Raw genomic sequence first — 22,814 nt, 5'->3', positions numbered from 1 at the left:
AAAAGTTTGGGTAAGAATTTACTTATAATTCTAGCAGGCCATAAGATTAAGAGCCGGACACACTCTGCTCATCTGAAGTGCAGGGGAGGATCCGCCAACACTCACCAAAATTGTCTTCACTGTGCTCTTATGAAGTGCAGGGGCGGGACTAGCTTACACTCATTGAAAATGCCACCACTCTGCTCTTATGAAGTTCAGGGGCGGGACTAGCTTACACTCATTGAAAATGCCACCACTTTGCAGAGGCAAGACCTGCTTATGTCAAAAAGATGGTCTGAAGAGACCACCAATGTTATGATCGCAGAGAGTGGGCCTAGGAGGCTGCAGGAATATCTCCAGGCCCTACCACAAATGTTGCTATGGAGCCAGGCAATAGAGTACTTCACCCCTGGTCAAAGGTTAATGTTTCATTACAATATACATTTTAGGGAGCCAGAGTAATAAAGTTAAAGAGAATACTGGAACACCTTGAGAAACAACATAGCTACAATACCAGAGTAATAGATTGAGGTCTCTAAATGGTAGAAATAAATAATCACACAGACACAAATAAAATGTGTTTGAATAAGACATTCCTCAAACCCTCATTCGACACTTTATTATATTCAATGGGAAATTATTTTTACTTGTTCTTGATCTCTCCCGCAGTCCCATGGGAAGTAAAATCTTCCTGTCAGTCAATCAATCATAAATGGTTTCCAGTATAGGGGAAGCCTTGATTTTGATCCCACATAAACACAGACTAATTGATTTTGTTTTGATGAAGAGATAAAAAATAACAATGGTCCCTTAATTTCAATGGCAGTTTAATGGAGTTAGTGCACAATACCATGGAGATAAACATTAAAGCTTGAATATTTATAGAATAAATATATATGGGTTGGGTATGAGTTACCGGTGGTTGGGATGCCTGCGTTCATTATACCGACAATTGAAATCCCGACAGGGGTGAGCTACCTAAGATCTCCCTTACCCCCTAATCCTCCCTTCCCGCAGCCTAACCCTAACCTCCCCCTTTGTTGCCTAACCCTACCTCACCCATTGTTGCCTAAACATAACCCCCCCTTTCCCGCAGCCTGAACCTAACCCTCCACCCTTAGTGCCTAAACCTATCCTCCCCATGGTGGTTTCCAACCCCCCCCTTCCCAACAGCTTAACCCTAACCTCTCCCCACCCGTAGCCTAACCCTAACCTCCCGGGGTGGTGCCTTGACCTAATCTCCCCACCCCGGTCTTAAACCTAACCCTCCTGCTATACTCATGGTCGGGATGCCAGCTGTTGGGTTACCGGCGTCAGTTTCCTGACTTTTGGGGGATTTTGACTTCAGTATTCTGAAGGATGTTGGGATTCCAGCGTCTGACCGCCTGCCAGCATAGTCAGGTTGCACAGACAGGGTCATCCTCTAATCAATGCGTTTGCAATTAAATTGTGAATGCATCGCAAGGTGAAGTGTCACACATGCTGGACGGCCTAGCCCAGTGCTGGACGGCCCCCAGCATGTGAGTAGATGGATGCAGATCTTGCTGCAGAAGCAAGAGCTGCGTCAATCTCTGAATAACCCCCATAGTCCGGGAACCACTGGTTTAGGAGGAAATGATATAAACGAACACATACATTGTCATAAGTGATGCAGAAAATATCCGAGTGGTCGGGATCCAGGCATTCAGAAAACCGAAGCCAGGATATCTACCGCCGAGAATGCCGACAGCTGCGCCAGGGTATTCCCAAAGGTTCTATTTCCATGACACCCATAGAGTGGAAATAGAACCTGTGGTGAGCGCAGCGAGCCACCAAGCTCGGAGCACGGTTAGCGCAGCGAGCCCGCAAGGGGCTTTCTAGCAATTGCCCTGCTGCCGGCATTCTGACACCCAGGATTACATCCCCAACTTAAGGGCTTACACAGTGATTTAGCATTCCTCTTTAATACCACAGCACATTCTTAGCTTAGCTGAGACATTGATATTTTTCTAATTCCAAAACATATGCATCTAATACAGTATTTTTTCTGTGCACTTCTTGGCCTCCCAACAATAAAGCGGTTTTCCACCAGCTGACCACAGCATACAATCACCTCTTGCTCAACCCTTTAAGTTCCATGTCCTGACTGGCTCAAATTGCCAGTACAACCGTCTCTTCTCTTGAACAGCTCTGTACTAAGCTCCCAGGTACTTTGCAGCTTTACCAATTCCAGCCCAGTCCCAGAGTGCTATACCAGTTCCAGCCCAGTTCCAGCCCAGTTCCAGAGTGCTATATCAGTTACAGCCCAGACCCAGTGTTTTTTACCGGTTCGAGCCCAGTCCCAGAATACTATATTGGTTCCAACCTGGTCTTAGAGAGCCATACCAGTACCAGCCCAGTCCCAGAATGCTATACCAATTCTAGCCCGGTCCCAGAGGGTTATACCGGTCAGTATTCATCTTCTAGTCCAGTCACCATCTGGTTCCAGTCTGGCTCCAGTACCATTCTCAGTCCAGTTCCAGTTTCATTCCACTTCCAGCTACAGTTCAGTTCCAGTTGCCTCTATAGCATCTGTTCCTGTGCAATAAAGTTTAACAATTCAGTGCACGCCTTCGGGCAATTCACTTCCAAGTCACATCATTCTCCAGTGCCAACCTACTGTACCACTATCTAGTATCGCTCTATGAACAAGAGCTGCATAAAGCCTCCCAGCTTCATCCATACACACACAGTACCAGCTTCAACACTCCTCGCCTACCCAATCAAGATCCAACCCTCAGGCATGACACGGGGCACTTAAAAGATAACTTGCTGGAGTTCTAACTGGGTAGTCCGCTGTTTGACATTGCCAGCTTGGGTTCTCCAGCTGGCTCCTGAAGGTCTTCCTCCTCAAGATCATGAACCTGTGGTTACTTCCAGACAATTCAAGTTTTGTCATCCAAAATGACCATCTCCAATACGGGTTCAAGATCACCAGGAATATGTAGTGGAGAAATTGTTTCCTGATAAACCTGGTTTTAGTGGTTTCTTAACCCCTCTTTAAGGAAGCGGCACTGTTATGAGCCATCGCGGCTTACAACCTGCTTCCAGCATTGAATCATGTCAGTTTGTCATTAGCTGCTTGCTGTGTGCTGCCTTGCAGCTTGTCTTGTAATCAGTGGGCTTGTCTCTCAAGAGACTTGCTGATTGGTTTGTATTACCCCTTTTACATTGCCATATAAACCCTGGTTATATCCGGGTTACTGCCGTGTCAACCCTGGTCGAGGTGCGATGTGAAAGCACTAAAGTCAATAACCCAGGTCGACCAAGGGATATTCCTGGGTCGGACCCAGGTTATTGTGCAAGTAAAAGCTAGAGACCCTGGATATTCAATCAAAGTGTGAGAAATTAGTGCTGATTGGCTGTTTCCATGTCAGCTGACTGAGGTCTGAATTCCCCAGAACCCTCCTTTTCTTTACTGTGTAGTAAGTAACCTCATCATTGTGAGCCAAGAAAGTCCTTTTAAATTGGCATCACACTGTTTTAACATGGGCGACCTGGGTTGAGTAAAAAGACACCAACCCTGCAATTACCCTGTGAATAACCCTGGTCAATAGTGCGATGTGAAAGACTCTGACCCGGGTTCAAAACATACTTGACTACCTGACCCTCTCCATGAGGGAGAAAATGCTCTGTTCCTGGACTTTCCTGGTAATGTATTATTGCCATCACCTGTGGTGAGCTAGTTAATTAATAAGAAAGGTGTTTCACCAAAGGTGATGGCAATCATACATTACTAGGAAAGTCCAGGAACAGAGCATTTTCTCCCTCATGGAGAGGGTCAAGATGGCAAGTATGGTTCAAAACCTGGGTCCAACCCAGGTTTGAAGTGTGAAAGGGGTATGTGTATTAAAAGGCAGTAAGGCCTTAACCTCCTTGTCAGTTATAGCCCTTTCACACCGCCAATGCCGGATCCCACCCGGGAATTGGAAATGGGATTATTTGTGCGGTGTGAAAGGGGTATAATTGCTCTGGTGTTTAGCTCACTGATCCTGGTTCCTGGTGGAACTCTGCATTTGATGGTATCCTGATTCCATTGTGTCTGTCAGTCTGCATTCTCCAGTCATTTGCATCACATGCTTGCCAAGTGCCATTCTTCTGCTGGGTCATGCAATTAACCCTGTCTTTGCCTTGCCTGCATTTCTGTTTAGTATCAGTTCCAGTCCAGTCTAGGTTTATGTTTGTACTTCATATGCTCCAGCCAATACTCCTGTGATCACCTGTTATTTGGGGTAGCAGTTGATTTACCAACGGACACAATACCGATGGTCGTAATCCCAACAGCCATTGACCGACAGTCAAAATACTGACACGGGCAAAATACAGATATTCATTATGCTGGCATGTTCAAATGCCGACAGTCAGAATGCCGACATTTGAAATGCTGGCATGTCAAAATGCTGACATGTGTTTTTAAGGAATTTTTGCCCCAAAACAGACTTGTTCATAATATACCATCCCAGTGGACCTGGAGGGGAATACAATAGTGTGCCAAGCGCAACGAGGCACCGTACCTGGAGCATGGCAAGTGCATCAAGCCATGCGAGGGGATGTGGTACACTTAGACGGTGTCCATGTCGACCTATGTCCACATTGACATAAAAAACCCCTGAAAAACTCATGTCGGTATTTTGACATGTCGGCATTTTGAACATGTGTCGGTATTTTGACTGTAGCTCAATGGCTTTTGGGATTATCACCGTCGGTATAGTGTCCGTCTGTAAATCATACTGAGCCCATTATTTGTATAAACCTCTACTATCTTGAGTTTAAGACCTGGTGGCATCTCAGTACCGGTGAAATCATATCTCTCTATGGGAAAAGGGTGGCTATTATAGGCACTATAGCTTGGTTCTAGCGGTCTTATGCAAACATTCAGTTGTATCATAACACTTGCTTTTCATTTTTGCCAAATTCTGTCTCTTAGCTGTCAATTTTAGAAAACTGAATTGATCTTGGGGCTCCCTTGACATACCTGGCAGACTGTAACATAATATTCACATCTGGAGGAACAAACTTGTACACCTCGTCATATTCTAAAAACCTGTAATGCAATGTCAATATTAATACACATTTTCATGCAAAACAAGGTTATATTTGGAGAGCTGTGATATTAGAACTCACTGTTTGCATCTCTTCCCTGTTGTTGAGAAATGTAGAGGGTCTGGAGCACCAATAGCGGAGCTGGTTACACCTGAAATGCTAGTGTCTCTGGCGTGGATGGGGGAGGGGGCTGTTGACTGAAAATGTGCTTTTCCTGAATACATATCCTCTAAACATCAACTTTTTCATGGTAAATTTTAAACGAGTCATAGTACACTAGTAATAGGGATTTTTTTCCAATGGTTTGCGTGCACACAAATGTAATCACATTATTCCTTCTCTATCACCTCACATGACTTTCTGATACATAGTGTATATATAAAAAAATGAAATGGATGCCTCCTGTACTGGCACTTCTAATTATGGTATAGAAAATAAATAGATAATGATACGTCCCTTATTCAGTGGACACTCTCACTCATTCAGATCCCAATACAGGTTGAGGATCCCATATCCAAATATTCAGAAATACTGACTTTTTCGAGTGAGAGTGAGATAGTGAAACCTTTGTTTTCTGATGGCTCAATGTACACAAACTTTGTTTAATACACAAAGTTATTAAAAATATTGTATTAAATGACCTTCAGGCTGTGTGTATAAGGTGTATATGAAATATAAATGAATTGTGTGAATGTACACACACATTGTTTAATGTACAAAGTTATAAAAAATATTGGCTAAAATGACCTTCAGGCTGTTTATATAAGGTGTATATGAAACATAAATACATTCTGTGCTTAGACTTGGGTCCTATCGCCATGATATCTCATTATGGTATGCAATTATTCCAAAATACGGAAAAATCCGTTATCCAAAATACTTCTGGTCCCAAGCATTTTGTGTGACCGGTGGACAGAATACCCTGAATAAATTCCCAACTCCAATTGCTGAAATGCAGCTCCAAACTTGCAAGGAACCTCCAACACGTTTCACTGTTGCCATGTTTCATTACTGTACCGCTCTCCGTCACAGCCAAATATTTAACTTTTTGACTCATCAGCCCAGAGCACCTGCTGCCATTTTTGGACATTCCAGTTCCTATGTTTTCGTGTATAGTTGCGTCACTTGGCCTTGCTTCTGTGTCGAAGGCAGTGCTTAAAGTGGTCCTAGTGAGGTGGTGGAACCCCCCCCCCCCTCCCCCCGGCACCCATGCAATAAAGGTAAAGCACGTCCAAAAAAGGGGAGAAATGAGGGGGGGTAGTAATAGGTCCAAACCCAATATATTGCCTAGAGCTGCATGGGATCTCAATCCGGTTATGGATAAGACCCGGTAAGATAAATTTAGGTGCAGAAATCATTTATTTACTTCTTGCACAGCTATTAAATTCTCTAAACCTGTCCTACACAATAGGAGCTTGGCAGCAGTCTGGATTCCTCTAAGTAGCGGCCACCTGGAATGTCCTGTTGACATGGCGGCCATCACAGCCTGTCATTTTAATATTATACTAGAATACGGATAGAGTAATAAAGCATCTTTTATGTATTGTTACATTAAAAAGGTTTATTCTCTCATCAACTCTCCTACAGAGTGGAGAAGAAATCCATATTTTAAAGGTTCCTGCAGTAGGAACAAGATGGATAATTCGCGAAGAGCTTTGGCAATGGTCCCTGTTTCTGTGTGTGATTAATAAGAGCAGATCATTTCTGTGCTTAAAAAATTGCTCCTAATTACATATTAGGTCTTAAACACCCCAGCAAACTTCTGCTGATGGTGATTTGGCACAGGCCTCTTTCATTTTGAGAGCATCATCTAATTTTAGTTAAATTTAATACAATCAATGGCAGATGTCTGATATGAAATATGAATATGCTGATGTGCAGTTCTTGAAGAAAGGAAATGCGTTTTTAATCTCGTTAGCGTCTTGAAGTATCATTAAACACTTCCAAAGGTGTGTGTCTGGCACTGTGGCCGCATGGATCTCTATACTATGCACTCTGTATGTCTTTTGCTGCTTTCATTTCACTACAGGAGTACATAAACAGTAAACTTTACAACATGCCCCAAACACAGGAGTGATCTTCTGATCCCTGCAAAGAAATGATCATTTATTTATACAACGTGCAATATATTTTTTTGAGCACTAAAACACAGAAAAAATACTGTATCTGCAATCCTTCAGGAGACTTTTCTGAGGCAATATAAGAAAAAGGGCAGCTGTGAATAAATCTATTTTTACGAAGTCAGTAGGGTTTTGCTTAAAGAAGGAAAAAAGGTTTATTGAGATTCTTAGCACATAGTGTAATGTGACTGTGTTGTGAGCAAATTAGACATAGAGATGTGCGCGGTTTTGGTTTTCGATTTTGGCAAAACCACCCTCAAGTGTTTTGGTTCGGATTTGGTTTTGGATTTCTTGAAAATGAATAAACAGCTAAAATCATTTTTTACCTACAGTATTATTAACAGTACACCAATAGCATTCATTTCCAGCCAATTTTGACCACACTCTCCTGTGTGAAGTGGAACCTGAAATCATGAGGAAGGGACTTGCAAACAATCCAAAATCCAAGATTAGAATCCTAAATCCAACTTCTGACATGAGGGAAGCTCCGAATCGGGGCTTGATTCTGTTCAGATTCCCTAAATTCGGGTGAGTTCAGATTTCTAAACAAAAACAAACCGTACATATCTACATAATGCAGGGGTATCACTAAGCTATGTGACATGTGGTGCGGTAGAAATTCCTCATGCGATCGCTGGCAAACGGGAGAGTGGCCTCACATGAAGAGGTGTGGCTTCACTGGAAGGGGCATGGCCTCGCTGTCTGACCCCCGTTTTCATCACTCCAAGGACCCCGAAGATGCTGGGCTGGCTGTACACCACCTGTCTGCAAGGCCAGCTCCTACACTGTAACAGGAGCAAAGTGCTACACATACAGGGGGTCATTCCGAGTTGTTCGTAGCTGTGCTAAATTTAGCACAGCTACGATCATCTTCTCTGACATGCAGGGGGACGCCCAGCACAGGGCTAGCCCGCCCCGCATGTCAGTCCGCCCCCCCGCCCCCGCACAAGTACAAAAGCATTGCACAGCGGCGATGCTTCTGTACTTGTGGAGTAACTCCTGGCCAGCGCATCTCCTGCGGCTGGCCGGGAGTTGATAGTTGCTGCCCCTGGTCGCAGCGGCTGCGTGACGTCATGCAGCCGCCGCGGCCCGCCCCCCCAACGGTCCGGCCATGCCTGCGTTGGCCGGACCACGCCCCCTAAACGGCGGCTTAACGCTGACGTCCATCCCCCTCCCACCCAGCGACTGCCTCAGAGGCGATCACTAGGCAACGATGGCTGGCATGCGCCGGCGCATGCGCAGTTCCAACCCGATCGCTGCGCTGCGATAAACTGCAGCGAGCGATCGGGTCGGAATGACCCCCACAGTGCAACACCCATCTCCTGTCCCTGAAGAGGAGCCGGCATTGTGGTGTTACGCACTATTTTGTCTTCAGCTTTCAACAGCTTATTATGTATAATTACCCCATGTATGTTTTTAGAATGGAATAATAGACCAACACACACCAGGAAAACAAAACAGAAAGTGCTGCAAAACCTTTTAAAACTTCATCATGAGGTGTGATATGGAAAGTGCAGGAAAAGGGAACCTAGCTGTTGCTTATTGCTGTAAACAACTTCTAACCCTACAATACAAGCTATCCTGTCTTCAAGAGCTGCTAATAAAATTCAAATATATATGTGTAAGCATTTCAGGAACTTACGACAAATGAAGAGATTTGATTACAGTGGAAAGCTATTGCTTTACTGACACCTGACTTGTCTGTAAGCAGATAGAAATAGCATAGCAGACTGGTAATGTAGCAATTTGTTTTATTAAAAATATCAAACAAAATATTCAGAAGGCTTTGTAAATAATTAGCATAAGCTAATCATGTAGCGGGCAGCACAGTGGCACATTGTTTGCTGCCTTACAGGGGCGTCAGAATGTTTTTCGGTTGGGGGATCAAGATAAAATCTTATGCCCTTATTTATCAATGAGTGATAAATTTCACTGAGAGTGATAAATTGCACCAGCAATCCGCTCCTATCATTTTTCAAACACAGCCTCTCGATCACCTTGAATGAAATATATAATGACGAGCGTAAAAAAAAAAAAGTTCAGTGTGTAAAGGATGCACACTGATCCGATAATCACTTTCAGCATTGGAGCATTTATCTGATCTGCAGAGTGTGTACCAGGAAAAAAGTTGTTTGACCATTCATAACAGAGGTGCAGTCTGCGTAGAGACTCCACAAGCATAAGGAAAGGGGTGTGCTTCTTTGTTTTTTTTTGGCAAATTACTATCCAGCAGTCTGAAGTGAAAACCCAAACTGCTGACGATGTGTGGCAGCTTCAATCCCCTAAAGCCAGTTGTGGTTTATGGCAAAATTCCTCATAAATACGGATCTAACACCTCTAGATTTTTCACCTGTTACCCCTGCTGTAACAGGATACGCTACTCAGCATGAAGTACAGTCAGGGCCGGCGCTACCATTAGGCAGCTTTAGGCAGCTGCCTATGGGCGCCGACCACTGGGGGGCGGCGCTGCACGCTGCCGATGAAAATTGCTTTCATTATTCCTTTGCTCAGCTGGGCTCCTCCTCATCCTTAAGTGACTGTGGAGCAGGGATGCTGCAGCTGCCCAACTGTGATCAGCCGGCACGGCACTGATGTCAGTGTAACATGGGTGAGTGCTGTGTAACCCATCGGGTGATATGCAGGGCGGCTCTTGTAAAATTCTGAAAGCTGCTGACTGGCCCTTGCTCTGTCTGCAATCCCCCCTTTCCACTCCCTGCCCGCCCTTCCACTATAGAACCCAGCATATTCCCGCCCCGCACCATGACAGCACCCGGCGCCACTCCTCCAGCAATTGCATCCCGCTTTTTACTTGCCCCCACCTCCCGCGATGGCATCCTGCTTATACCTGCCCCTGCCTCCCGCGATTGCATGTCGCTTTTTACCTGCCTCCTGTGATGGCATCCCGCTTTTTACCTGCCCTTGCCTCCGGCGACTGCATCCTGCCTTTCACCCGTCCCTGCCTCCCATGATTGCAGCCCACTTTTTAGCTGCCCCCACCTCCCGCTTTTTGTCCGCCCCTGCCTCCAGTAACGGCATCCCGCTTTTTACCTGCTGCGGCCGCCCAACTGTTATTAAATAATAAAATGAAATAAACTAAACATAGATAACACATTTGAATCTGTCAATGATGAACTAAGCTCAAATAGACTGATTCACCCCCCCCCCCCCCCCCCTTCCCCTCTACACCTAACCCTGTAATGTACTAATAACTAATAACACCATGCGTCTGCAGTTTAGGAGGGTAGTGAACTCTAAAAAATATCTGGCTGTATTATTGCAACAAGATTGCAATGTAGTTCAATGAAAGAAATGTCTGAGCACTCACATGAAAGTATGTTCCTTTATTGAACCAATGGCTACAATTACAACAAATTATACACACACAGTAATGCCAGGAGTAACAGTGTAACAGAACCTACAGCAATTTGGTTATTTAAAAAAAAAAAGTTTGTAAAGGTAAAAGACAGGAACCTGAACACATTCTATTATAGGAAATGTGCCCAGAATGTACCTCCTATATGCTAGCTTTATACCTGCCCCCGCCTACTATGAGTACATCCCGCTTTTTAGCTGCCCCCACCTCCTGCTTTTTGTCCGCCTCCCGCAATGGCATCCCGCTTTTTACCCGCCCTCGCCTTTCTGCGATTGCAGGGATGCCACGGCCGCCCAACTGTTAGCAGCCAGCACGGCACTTATGTCAGTGTAATATGAATAAGTGCTGTGTAACCCACCTGACTGCTGACTGCCAATCATCCGTGCTCCCCCACCCCTTACACACACACACACACACACACACACACACACACACACACACACACACACACACACACACACACACACACACACACTGCAGCTTGCCACAAAATGTCACGTCTAGTGGGCTTTTCGCATTTAGGGGCTAATTCAGACCTGATCACTAGGTTGCGTTTTTGCAAAGCGGGCGATCAGGTCTAAACTGCACATGCTCATGCATCGCAATGTGTAGGCACATCGCACGGGTACAAAGCTGATTGCCGCTCAGCGATGGGTCTTTGCGAAGGATCCATTCGCACGGGCGTTTGCAAGGAGATTGACAGGGAGAGGGTGTTTGTGGGTGGCAACTGACCGTTTTCTGGGAGGGGTTGGAAAAAGGCAGGCGTGTCCATTTATTTGCAGGGAGGGATCCTGACGTCAATTCCGGTCCTGAACAAGCTGAAGTGATTGCAGCGCCTGAGTAAGTCCTGGGCTACTCAGAGACTTGTTTGTGCAGCTCTGCTACATGTGTACACACACTTGCACAGCTAAAATACACTCCCCCTGTAGGCAGCGACTATCTGTTCGCAGCAGTGCAAAAATCGCCTGCTACTGATCAGGTCTGAATTAGGCCCCATATTTTTATGTCTGATTTTCAGGAAGAGAGGTTGGGGGGGTGGGGGGGGGGCGGATTGCATGCAATAGGCATTTTGCCTAGGGTGCCTAGAAACCTTACACCGGCCCTGAGTACAGTCCTCTAAGGGACAAATGACTGGGCTCCCACACCCATACCCTCCAGTGACGTGCGGTGGGGTGAGGCAGAGCCTTTCCTGTCATATGTACTAACATTTGCGACCGAGTTTTGATTGTATAAAATATATGAAAAATACAAAGATTATGTTAGGAATATCTTCTTTGTATTATTCTAATCATTTTATAGGCAAAACTCTGGAATAAGAGGTCTATGACAGGTCAGGCCGTGCCTCACCTGTCTATCTTTTCCGCACATCTCAGATCAAAACTCACCAAATTTCCAGTAGTTTATACTGTTGCACATTTGCATAATGCCCAGATGCACCCTTGGCTCATATATTGTGTGTAAATCTGGCTCTGGTGCTGGGATCAGTACGAGATCCCGCCGGACGAGATCCCGCCGGTCGGAATACCGCCACCGGGATCCCGACCAGCACAATCCCGACAAGGGTGCGAGCGCAATGCAGCCCCTTGCGGGCTCGCTGCGGTGCGGGCCCGGTGCCTCGCTACGCTCGGCACACTAATTTATTCTCCCTCTATGGGTGTCGTGGACACCCACAGAGGGAGAATATGTCAGGATTGTGCCGGTCGGAATCCCGACACCGGGATCCTGTCCGGCGGAATCTTGACTGCATCCCCTGGTTCTAACCAGTGCCTCCTGAGCCATTTACCTCTCTGCACGTCCCTGATTACCCTCCAAACTGTCCTGCCGTCCCACCCATGGGCTGCACTGTCCTGCGGATAGGAAAGGGAGTTGGGAGAGAGCACTAGGCATGTTCACAGAAGCAGGACATGCCACAAATTCATGCTCCCATTCCATTGGACCATGTCCCTATTGCAGTGTGTGCAGGGGGTCCCGAATTCAGGCTTCCATATGTTGGGAGGTATGCACACCTGGAGACCCACAACATATTGCTAAGTAGAAATGAATCCAGGGCTAAACTATTCAACGACAATTCAAGTTTTTGTGGCACTACAACATACACATGGCCAGCAGACACTCACTTGTATTGCTACAAGTATTGGGCATATTTACCACAGACATTAGTATAGTAAACTGTGATCCTTGTTATATTAACTAGTTAATGTTGCCTCCTTCTTATAAGAAGTAATTAACTGTGCCCAATTATTATGCTAATTAATTGTGCCCAGTTAACATCAGGAAAAATTAGAAATAATTTCTTGGCCCCTTATTTTTATTGTATTCGAGTGTCCATAATAAATACATCCCTGAGTTCTTCTTATCTTGATCTGACATAATCCATTTGGAACAAAAATAAAAAACACTTCATAGACAAAGGTTTGCTGAGCCAGCCTACCTGAAAGACAGCCAGCCGATCAGAGGTGGTTGAAGAAAATAATGGGGTCTCATAAATTATTACTTTTTTCTAATATTAACGGTGCACTTACTTTACTTTATATAATAAGGGTGCTCTGTTAATAACTTCCATAATGAAGGAAAATGTATTTGTTAATACAATTACGAGTACACCAATGCCCTACTATAACTGTAAAATAGATACTTATAGTATCCCTGCAAGATTTTACATTATGGTGTTTATTATGTTTGTTTCATCATTAAGGCTGAAACTAGGATTTAAGGAACCCGTGGCAAGACCCGGCGCCCCACCCCTCCCCTATAAAAATAAATGCTGCATAATATAATAGGTATATATAAGAATGACACCCCCTGTATATACATGTCTAGATGATATGGGGTGGCGTTATGTATGATACCCCGTGTATGATATCTACTAGGTACAGATAAGCATGACACCCCCTGTACATACATGCAGGACCAAAACTAGTATTTTTGTCACCCCGCTCCCAATTCAAATGACTCCACAAAGTAGTGCAACCTTATTCACATTATATATAACACACAGAAGTACCACTTAATAACGTTACGCTACACAGAAGTGCCCCTTAATAACGTTACACTACACAGAAGTGCCCCTTAATAACGCTACGCTACACAGAAGTGCCCCTTAATAACGTTACGCTACACAGAAGTGCCCCTTAATAACGTTACGCTACACAGAAGTGCCCCTTAAGCCCCTTTCACATCTCCATGCCGGATCCCGCCCGGAAATTGGAAACGGGCCCTTCCCAGGTGGGACCCGGCATTGGACCCTTAAGCCCTAAGATTTGGCTTCCCGGACCGGCAATATGCCGGATCGGGTTGCCAATTTAGTGATGTGCACCGGACATTTTTCGGGTTTTGTGTTTTGGTTTTGGATTCGGTTCCGCGGCCGTGTTTTGGATTCGGACGCGTTTTGGCAAAACCTCCCTGAAATTTTTTTGTCGGATTCGGGTGTGTTTTGGATTTGTTTTTGTTTTTACAAAAAACCCTCAAAAACAGCTTAAATCATAGAATTTGGTGGTCATTTTGATCCCATAGTGTTATTAACCTCAATAACCATAATTTACACTCATTTTCAGTCTATTCTGAACACCTCACAATATTATTTTTAGTCCTAAAATTTGGACCGAGGTCGCTGGATGGCTAAGCTAAGCGACACAAGTGGCTGACACAAACACCTGGCCCATCTAGGAGTGGCACTGCAGTGTCAGGCAGGATGGCACTTCAAAAAAATAGTCCCCAAACAGCACATGATGCAAAGAAAAAAAGAGGCGCACCAAGGTCGCTGTGTGACTAAGCTAAGCGACCCAAGTGGCCGATACAAACACCTGGCCCATCTAGGAGTGGCACTGCAGTGTCAGACAGGATGGCAGATTAAAAAAATTGTCCCCAAACAGCACATGATGCAAAGAAAAAAAGAGGCGCAATGAGGTAGCTGTGTGACTAAGCTAAGAAACCAAGTGGCCGACACAAACACCTGGCCCATCTAGGAGTGGCATTGCAGTGTCAGACAGGATGGCACTTCAAAAAAATAGTCCCCAAACAGCACATGATGCAAAGAAAAAAAGAGGCGCAATGAGGTAGCTGTGTGACTAAGCTAAGCAACCCAAGTGGCCGACACAAACACCTGGCCCATCTAGGAGTGGCACTGCAGTGTCAGACAGGATGGCAGATTAAAAAAATTGTCCCCAAACAGCACATGATGCAAAGAAAAAAAGAGGCGCAATGAGGTAGCTGTGTGACTAAGCTAAGCAACCCAAGTGGCCGACACAAACACCTGGCCCATCTAGGAGTGGCACTGCAGTGTCAGACAGGATGGCACTTCAAAAAAATAGTCCCCAAACAGCACATGATGCAAAGAAAAAAAGAGGCGCAATGAGGTAGCTGTGTGACTAAGCTAAGCGACCCAAGTGGCCGACACAAACACCTGGACCATCTAGGAGTGGCACTGCAGTGTCAGACAGGATGGCAGATTAAAAAAATTGTCCCCAAACAGCACATGATGCAAAGAAAAAAAGAGGCGCAATGAGGTAGCTGTGTGACTAAGCTAAGCGACCCAAGTGGCCGACACAAACACCTGGACCATCTAGGAGTGGCACTGCAGTGTCAGACAGGATGGCAGATTAAAAAAATTGTCCCCAAACAGCACATGATGCAAAGAAAAAAAGAGGCGCAATGAGGTAGCTGTGTGACTAAGCTAAGCGACACAAGTGGCCGACACAAACACCTGGCCCATCTAGGAGTGGCACTGCAGTGTCAGACAGGATGGCAGATTAAAAAAATTGTCCCCAAACAGCACATGATGCAAAGAAAAAAAGAGGAGCAATGAGGTAGCTGTGTGACTAAGCTAAGCAAACCAAGTGGCCGACACAAACACCTGGCCCATCTAGGAGTGGCACTGCAGTGTCAGACAGGATGGCAGATTAAAAAAATTGTCCCCAAACAGCACATGATGCAAAGAAAAAAAGAGGCGTAATGAGGTAGCTGTGTGACTAAGCTAAGCGACCCAAGTGGCCGACACAAACACCTGGCCCATCTAGGAGTGGCACTGCAGTGTCAGACAGGATGGCAGATTAAAAAAATTGTCCCCAAACAGCACATGATGCAAAGAAAAAAAGAGGCGCAATGAGGTAGCTGTGTGACTAAGCTAAGCGACCCAAGTGGCCGACACAAACACCTGGCCCATCTAGGAGTGGCCTTGCAGTGTCAGACAGGATGGCACTTCAAAAAAATAGTCCCCAAACAGCACATGATGCAAAGAAAAAAAGAGGCGCAATGAGGTAGCTGTGTGACTAAGCTAAGCGACCCAAGTGGCCGACACAAACACCTGGACCATCTAGGAGTGGCACTGCAGTGTCAGACAGGATGGCAGATTAAAAAAATTGTCCCCAAACAGCACATGATGCAAAGAAAAAAAGAGGCGCAATGAGGTAGCTGTGTGACTAAGCTAAGCGACCCAAGTGGCCAACACAAACACCTGGCCCATCTAGGAGTGACACTGCAGTGTCAGACAGGATGGCAGATTAAAAAAATTGTCCCCAAACAGCACATGATGCAAAGAAAAAAAGAGGCGCAATGAGGTAGCTGTGTGACTAAGCTAAGCGACCCAAGTGGCCGACACAAACACCTGGCCCATCTAGGAGTGGCATTGCAGTGTCAGACAGGATGGCACTTCAAAAAAATAGTCCCCAAACAGCACATGATGCAAAGAAAAAAAGAGGCGCAATGAGGTAGCTGTGTGACTAAGCTAAGCGACCCAAGTGGCCGACACAAACACCTGGCCCATCTAGGAGTGGCACTGCAGTGTCAGACAGGATGACAGATTAAAAAAATTGTCCCCAAACAGCACATGATGCAAAGAAAAAAAGAGGCGCAATGAGGTAGCTGTGTGACTAAGCTAAGCGACCCAAGTGGCCGACACAAACACCTGGCCCATCTACGAGTGGCATTGCAGTGTCAGACAGGATGGCACTTCAAAAAAATAGTCCCCAAACAGCACATGATGCAAAGAAAAAAAGAGGCGCAATGAGGTAGCTGTGTGACAAAGCTAAGCGACCCAAGTGGCCGACACAAACACCTGGCCCATCTAGGAGTGGTACTGCAGTGTCAGACAGGATGGCAGATTAAAAAAATTGTCCCCAAACAGCACATGATGCAAAGAAAAAAAGAGGCGCAATGAGGTAGCTGTGTGACTAAGCTAAGCGACCCAAGTGGCCGACAAAAACACCTGGCCCATCTAGGAGTGGCATTGTAGTGTCAGACAGGATGGCACTTCAAAAAAATAGTCCCCAAACAGCACCTGATGCAAAGAAAAAAAGAGGCGCACCAAGGTCGCTGTGTGACTAAGCTAAGCGACACAAGTGGCCGACACAAACAACTGGCCCATCTAGGAGTGGCACTGCAGTGTCAGGCAGGATGGCACTTCAAAAAAATTGTCCCCAAACAGCACATGATGCAAAGAAAAAAAGAGGCGCACCAAGGTCGCTGTGTGACTAAGCTAAGGGACACAAGTGGCCGACGCAAACACCTGGCCCATCTAGGAGTGGCACTGCAGTGTCAGGCAGGATGGCACTTCAAAAAAATTGTCCCCAAACAGCACATGATGCAAAGAAAAATGAAAGAAAAAAGAGGTGCAAGATGGAATTGTCCTTGGGCCCTCCCACCCACCCTTATGTTGTATAAACAGGACATGCACACTTTAACGAACCCATAATTTCAGCGACAGGGTCTGCCACACGACTGTGACTGAAATGACTGGTTGGTTTGGGCCCCCACCAAAAAAAGAAGCAATCAATCTCTCCTAGCACAAACTGGCTCTACAGAGGCAAGATGTCCACCTCATCATCATCCTCCGATTCCTCACCCCTTTCACTGTGTACATCCCCCTCCTCACAGATTATTAATTCGTCCCCACTGGAATCCACCATCTCAGGTCCCTGTGTACTTTCTGGAGGCAATTGCTGCTGGTGAATGTCTCCACGGAGGAATTGATTATAATTCATTTTGATGAACATCATCTTCTCCACATTTTCTGGAAGTAACCTCGTACGCCGATTGCTGACAAGGTGAGCGGCTGCACTAAACACTCTTTCGGAGTACACACTGGAGGGAGGGCAACTTAGGTAGAATAAAGCCAGTTTGTGCAAGGACCTCCAAATTGCCTCTTTTTCCTGCCAGTATACGTACGGACTGTCTGACGTGCCTACTTGGATGCAGTCACTCATATAATCCTCCACCATTCTTTCAATGGTGAGAGAATCATATGCAGTGACAGTAGACGACATGTCAGTAATCGTTGGCAGGTCCTTCAGTCCGGACCAGATGTCAGCACTCGCTCCAGACTGCCCTGCATCACCGCCAGCAGGTGGGCTCGGAATTCTTAGCCTTTTCCTCGCAGCCCCAGTTGCGGGAGAATGTGAAGGAGGAGATGTTGACGGGTCACGTTCCGCTTGACTTGACAATTTTCTCACCAGCAGGTCTTTGAACCTCTGCAGACTTGTGTCTGCCAGAAAGAGAGATACAACGTAGGTTTTAAATCTAGGATCGAGCACGGTGGCCAAAATGTAGTGCTCTGATTTCAACAGATTGACCACCCGTGAATCCTGGTTAAGCGAATTAAGGGCTCCATCCACAAGTCCCACATGCCTAGCGGAATCGCTCCATTTTAGCTCCTCCTTCAATGTCTCCAGCTTCTTCTGCAAAAGCCTGATGAGGGGAATGACCTGACTCAGGCTGGCAGTGTCTGAACTGACTTCATGTGTGGCAAGTTCGAAGGGTTGCAGAACCTTGCACAATGTTGAAATCATTCTCCACTGCGCTTGAGTCAGGTGCATTCCTCCTCTTTTGCCTATATCGTGGGCAGATGTATAGGCTTGAATGGCCTTTTGCTGCTCCTCCATCCTCTGAAGCATATAGAGGGTTGAATTCCACCTCGTTACCACCTCTTGCTTCAGATGATGGCAGGGCAGGTTCAGGAATGTTTGGTGGTGCTCCAGTCTTCGGCACGCGGTGACTGAATGCCGAAAGTGGCCCGCAATTCTTCGGGCCACCGACAGCATCTCTTGCACGCCCCTGTCATTTCTTAAATAATTCTGCACCACCAAATTCAATGTATGTGCAAAACATGGGACGTGCTGGAATTTGCCCAGATGTAATGCACGCACAATATTGGTGGCATTGTCCGATGTCACAAATCCCCAGGAGAGTCCAATTGGGGTAAGCCATTCTGCGATGATGTTCCTCAGTTTCTGTAAGAGGTTGTCAGCTGTGTGCCTCTTCTGGAAAGCGGTGATACAAAGCGTAGCCTGCCTAGGAACGAGTTGGCATTTGCGATATGCTGCTACTGGTGCCGCCACTGCTGTTCTTGCTGTGGGAGGCAATACATCTACCCAGTGGGCTGTCACAGTCATATAGTCCTGAGTCTGCCCTGCTCCACTTGTCCGTGGTTAAGTGGACATTGGGTACAACTGCATTTTTTAGGACACTGGTGACTCTTTTTCTGAGGTCTGTGTACATTTTCGGTATCGCCTGCCTAGAGAAATGGAACCTAGATGGTATTTGGTACCGGGGACACAGTACCTCAATCAAGTCTCTAGTTGCCTCTGAATTAACGGTGGATACCGGAACCACGTTTCTCACCGCCCAGGCTGCCAAGGCCTGAGTTATCCGCTTTGCAGCAGGATGACTGCTGTGATATTTCATCTTCCTCGCAAAGGACTGTTGGACAGTCAATTGCTTACTGGAAGTAGTACAAGTGGTCTTCCGACTTCCCCTCTGGGATGACGATCGACTCCCAGCAGCAACAACAGCAGCGCCAGCAGCAGTAGGCGTTACACTCAAGGATGCATCGGAGGAATCCCAGGCAGGAGAGGACTCGTCAGACTTGCCAGTGACATGGCCTGCAGGACTATTGGCTTTCCTGTGTAAGGAGGAAATTGACACTGAGGGAGTTGGTGGTGTGGTTTGCAGGAGCTTGGTTACAAGAGGAAGGGATTTACTGGTCAGTGGACTCCTTCCGCTGTCACCCAAAGTTTTTGAACTTGTCACTGACTTCTGATGAATGCGGTCCAGGTGACGTATAAGGTAGGATGTTCCTAGGTGGTTAACATCCTTACCCCTACTTATTACAGCTTGACAAAGGCAACACACGGCTTGACACCTGTTGTCCGCATTTGTGTTGAAATAATTCCACACCGAAAAGGTGATTTTTTTTTGTATTTTGACCAGGCATGTCAATGGTCATATTCCATCCACGGACAACAGGTGTCTCCCCGGGTGCCTGACTTAAACAAACTACCTCACCATCAGAATCCTCAGCGCCAGCAACACCCATATCCTCATCCTGGTGTACTTCAACAGTGACATCTTCAATTTGACTATCAGGAACTGGACTGCGGGTGCTCCTTCCAGCACTTGCAGGGGGCGCGCAAATGGTGGAAGGCGCAAGCTCTTCCCGTCCAGTGTTGGGAAGGTCAGGCATCGCAACCGACACAATTGGACTCTCCTTAGGGATTTGTGATTTAGAAGAACGCACAGTTCTTTGCTGTGCTTTTGCCAGCTTAAGTCTTTTCATTTTTCTAGCGAGAGGATGAGTGCTTCCATCCTCATGTGAATCTGAACCACTAGCCATGAACATAGGCCAGGGCCTCAGCCGTTCCTTGCCACTCCGTGTCGTAAATGGCATATTGGCAAGTTTACACTTCTACTCAGACGCTTTCAATTTTGATTTTTGGGTCATTTTACTGAACTTTTGTTTTTTGGATTTTACATGCTCTCTACTATGACATTGGGCATCGGCCTTGGCAGACGACGTTGATGGCATTTCATCGTCTCAGCCATGACTAGTGGCAGCAGCTTCAGCACGAGGTGGAAGTGGATCTTGATCTTTCCCTATTTTACCCTCCACATTTTTGTTCTCCATTTTTTAATGTGTGGAATTATATGCCAGTATCAATAGCAATGGCCTACTACTATATATACTGCGCACAACTGAAATGCACCACAGGTATGGATGGATAGTATACTTGACGACACAGAGGTAGGTACAGCAGTGGCCTACTGTACCGTAATCCTATATATTATATACTGGTGGTCAGCAAACTGTGCAAAAATGAAATGCACCACAGGTATGGATGGATAGTATACTTGACAACACAGAGGTAGGTACAGCAGTGGCCTACTGTACCGTAATGCTATATATTATATACTGGTGGTCAGCAAACTGTGCAAAACTGAAATGCACCACAGGTATGGATGGATAGTATACTTGACGACACAGAGGTAGGTACAGCAGTGGCCTACTGTACCGTACTCCTATATATTATATACTGGTGGTCAGCAAACTGTGCAAAACTGAAATGCACCACAGGTATGGATGGATAGTATACTTGACGACACAGAGGTAGGTACAGCAGTGGCCTACTGTACCGTAATGCTATATATTATATACTGGTGGTCAGCAAACTGTGCAAAAATGAAATGCACCACAGGTATGGATGGATAGTATACTTGACGACACAGAGGTAGGTACAGCAGTGGCCTACTGTACCGTACTGCTATATATTATATACTGGTGGTCAGCAAACTGTGCAAAACTGAAATGCACCACAGGTATGGATGGATAGTATACTTGACGACACAGAGGTAGGTACAGCAGTGGCCTACTGTACCGTACTGCTATATATTATATGCTGGTGGTCAGCAAACTGTGCAAAACTGAAATGCACCACAGGTATGGATGGATAGTATACTTGACGACACAGAGGTAGGTACAGCAGTGGCCTACTGTACCGTAATGCTATATATTATATACTGGTGGTCAGCAAACTGTGCAAAAATGAAATGCACCACAGGTATGGATGGATAGTATACTTGACGACACAGAGGTAGGTACAGCAGTGGCCTACTGTACCGTAATGCTATATATTATATACTGGTGGTCAGCAAACTGTGCAAAACTGAAATGCACCACAGGTATGGATGGATAGTATACTTGACGACACAGAGGTAGGTACAGCAGTGGCCTTCTGTACCGTACTCCTATATATTATATACTGGTGGTCAGCAAAATTATGCACTGTACTCCTACTATATACTGTCTACAATGCAGCACAGATATGGAGTGTTTTTCAGGCAGACAACGTATACTGGTGGTCACTGGTCAGCAAAACTCTGCACTGTACTCCTATATAATATTATACTGGTGGTCCCCAGTCCCCACAATAAAGCAGCACACTGAGCACAGATATGGAGTGTTTTTCAGGCAGACAACGTATACTGGTGGTCACTGTCAGCAAAACTCTGCACTGTACTCCTGCTATATAATACAGCTGCTCCCCAGTCCCCACAATTAAGCAGTGTGAGCACAGATATATGCAACACACTGAGCACAGATAAGGAGCGTTTTTTTCAGGCAGAGAACGGATAAAATTGGTGGTCACTGATCAGCAAAACTCTGCACTGTACTCCTCCTATATTATACAGCTGCTCCCCAGTCCTCCCCACAATTAAGCAATAAAGCACAATCAAGTTCAACAATAAACGGAGAGGACGCCAGCCACGTCCTCTCCCTAACATTTCCAATGCAAGAGTGAAAATGGCGGCGACGCGCGGCTGCTTATATGGAATCCGGATCTCGCGAGAATCCGACAGCGGGATGATGACGTTCGGGCGCGCTCGGATTAACCGAGCCATACGGGAAAATCCGAGTATGCCTCGGACCCGTGTAAAAAGGGTGAAGTTCGGGGGGGTTCGATTTCCGAGAAACCGAACCCGCTAATCACTAGTTGCCATAGCGGCAGGGGGCGGAGCTGACATTGGGGGCGGGTGCAGAGGTGGCCCTGGGAGATGAGCTCATCTCCGCGCCGCCTCTCCCTATGTAGTGAACGGGTCCCGGGTCGCATCGACCTGGAAACCCATTCACATTGCCACTGACCCGGTATAACCCTTCTTATAACCCGGGTTGAATTATCGGGTCAGGCGACCCAGGAATTCTCATGGGGGTCTTTCACATTGCACAGTGACCCGTGTCGACCCAACAATATACCGGGTTATTTGTTCAATGTGAAAGGGGTATTATTATTCACATTACAGTATATAGTGAAGGTGTATACGGTATATAGCAAGGGTAGACAGCAGGTACTGTAGATGTACACGGTATATAGATGTATACAGTAAATAGGGCCTAATTCAGACCTGTTCACAGCAGCAAAATTGTTCTATAATGGGCTAAACCATGTGCACTGCAGGGCGGGGGGGGGGGGGACACATTTAGTGAGTTCATTTTTTTTTGTTTCTGTGCAGGGTAA

General features: G+C 46.1%; 1 long non-coding RNA gene across 1 annotated transcript in view; it reads right to left on the bottom strand.

Moving 5' to 3' along the window:
• Positions 1 to 1,108: 1,108 nt before the first annotated feature.
• Positions 1,109 to 22,814, bottom strand: part of LOC134890996 (uncharacterized) — a 149,593-nt gene continuing 127,887 nt past the window's right edge. Inside the window, exons 2-3 of the long non-coding RNA XR_010171422.1 lie at positions 4,973 to 5,041; positions 1,109 to 2,535 (exon numbers count right to left, since the gene is read on the bottom strand). This is a non-coding gene — a long non-coding RNA (uncharacterized LOC134890996). The remainder of the gene's footprint in view (positions 2,536 to 4,972; positions 5,042 to 22,814) is intronic.

This window comes from Pseudophryne corroboree, chromosome 1 (assembly GCF_028390025.1).
Source record: "Pseudophryne corroboree isolate aPseCor3 chromosome 1, aPseCor3.hap2, whole genome shotgun sequence".
In the NCBI taxonomy this organism is placed as follows: Eukaryota; Metazoa; Chordata; class Amphibia; order Anura; family Myobatrachidae; genus Pseudophryne; species Pseudophryne corroboree.
This window is presented reverse-complemented; position numbering and strand designations above follow the sequence as displayed.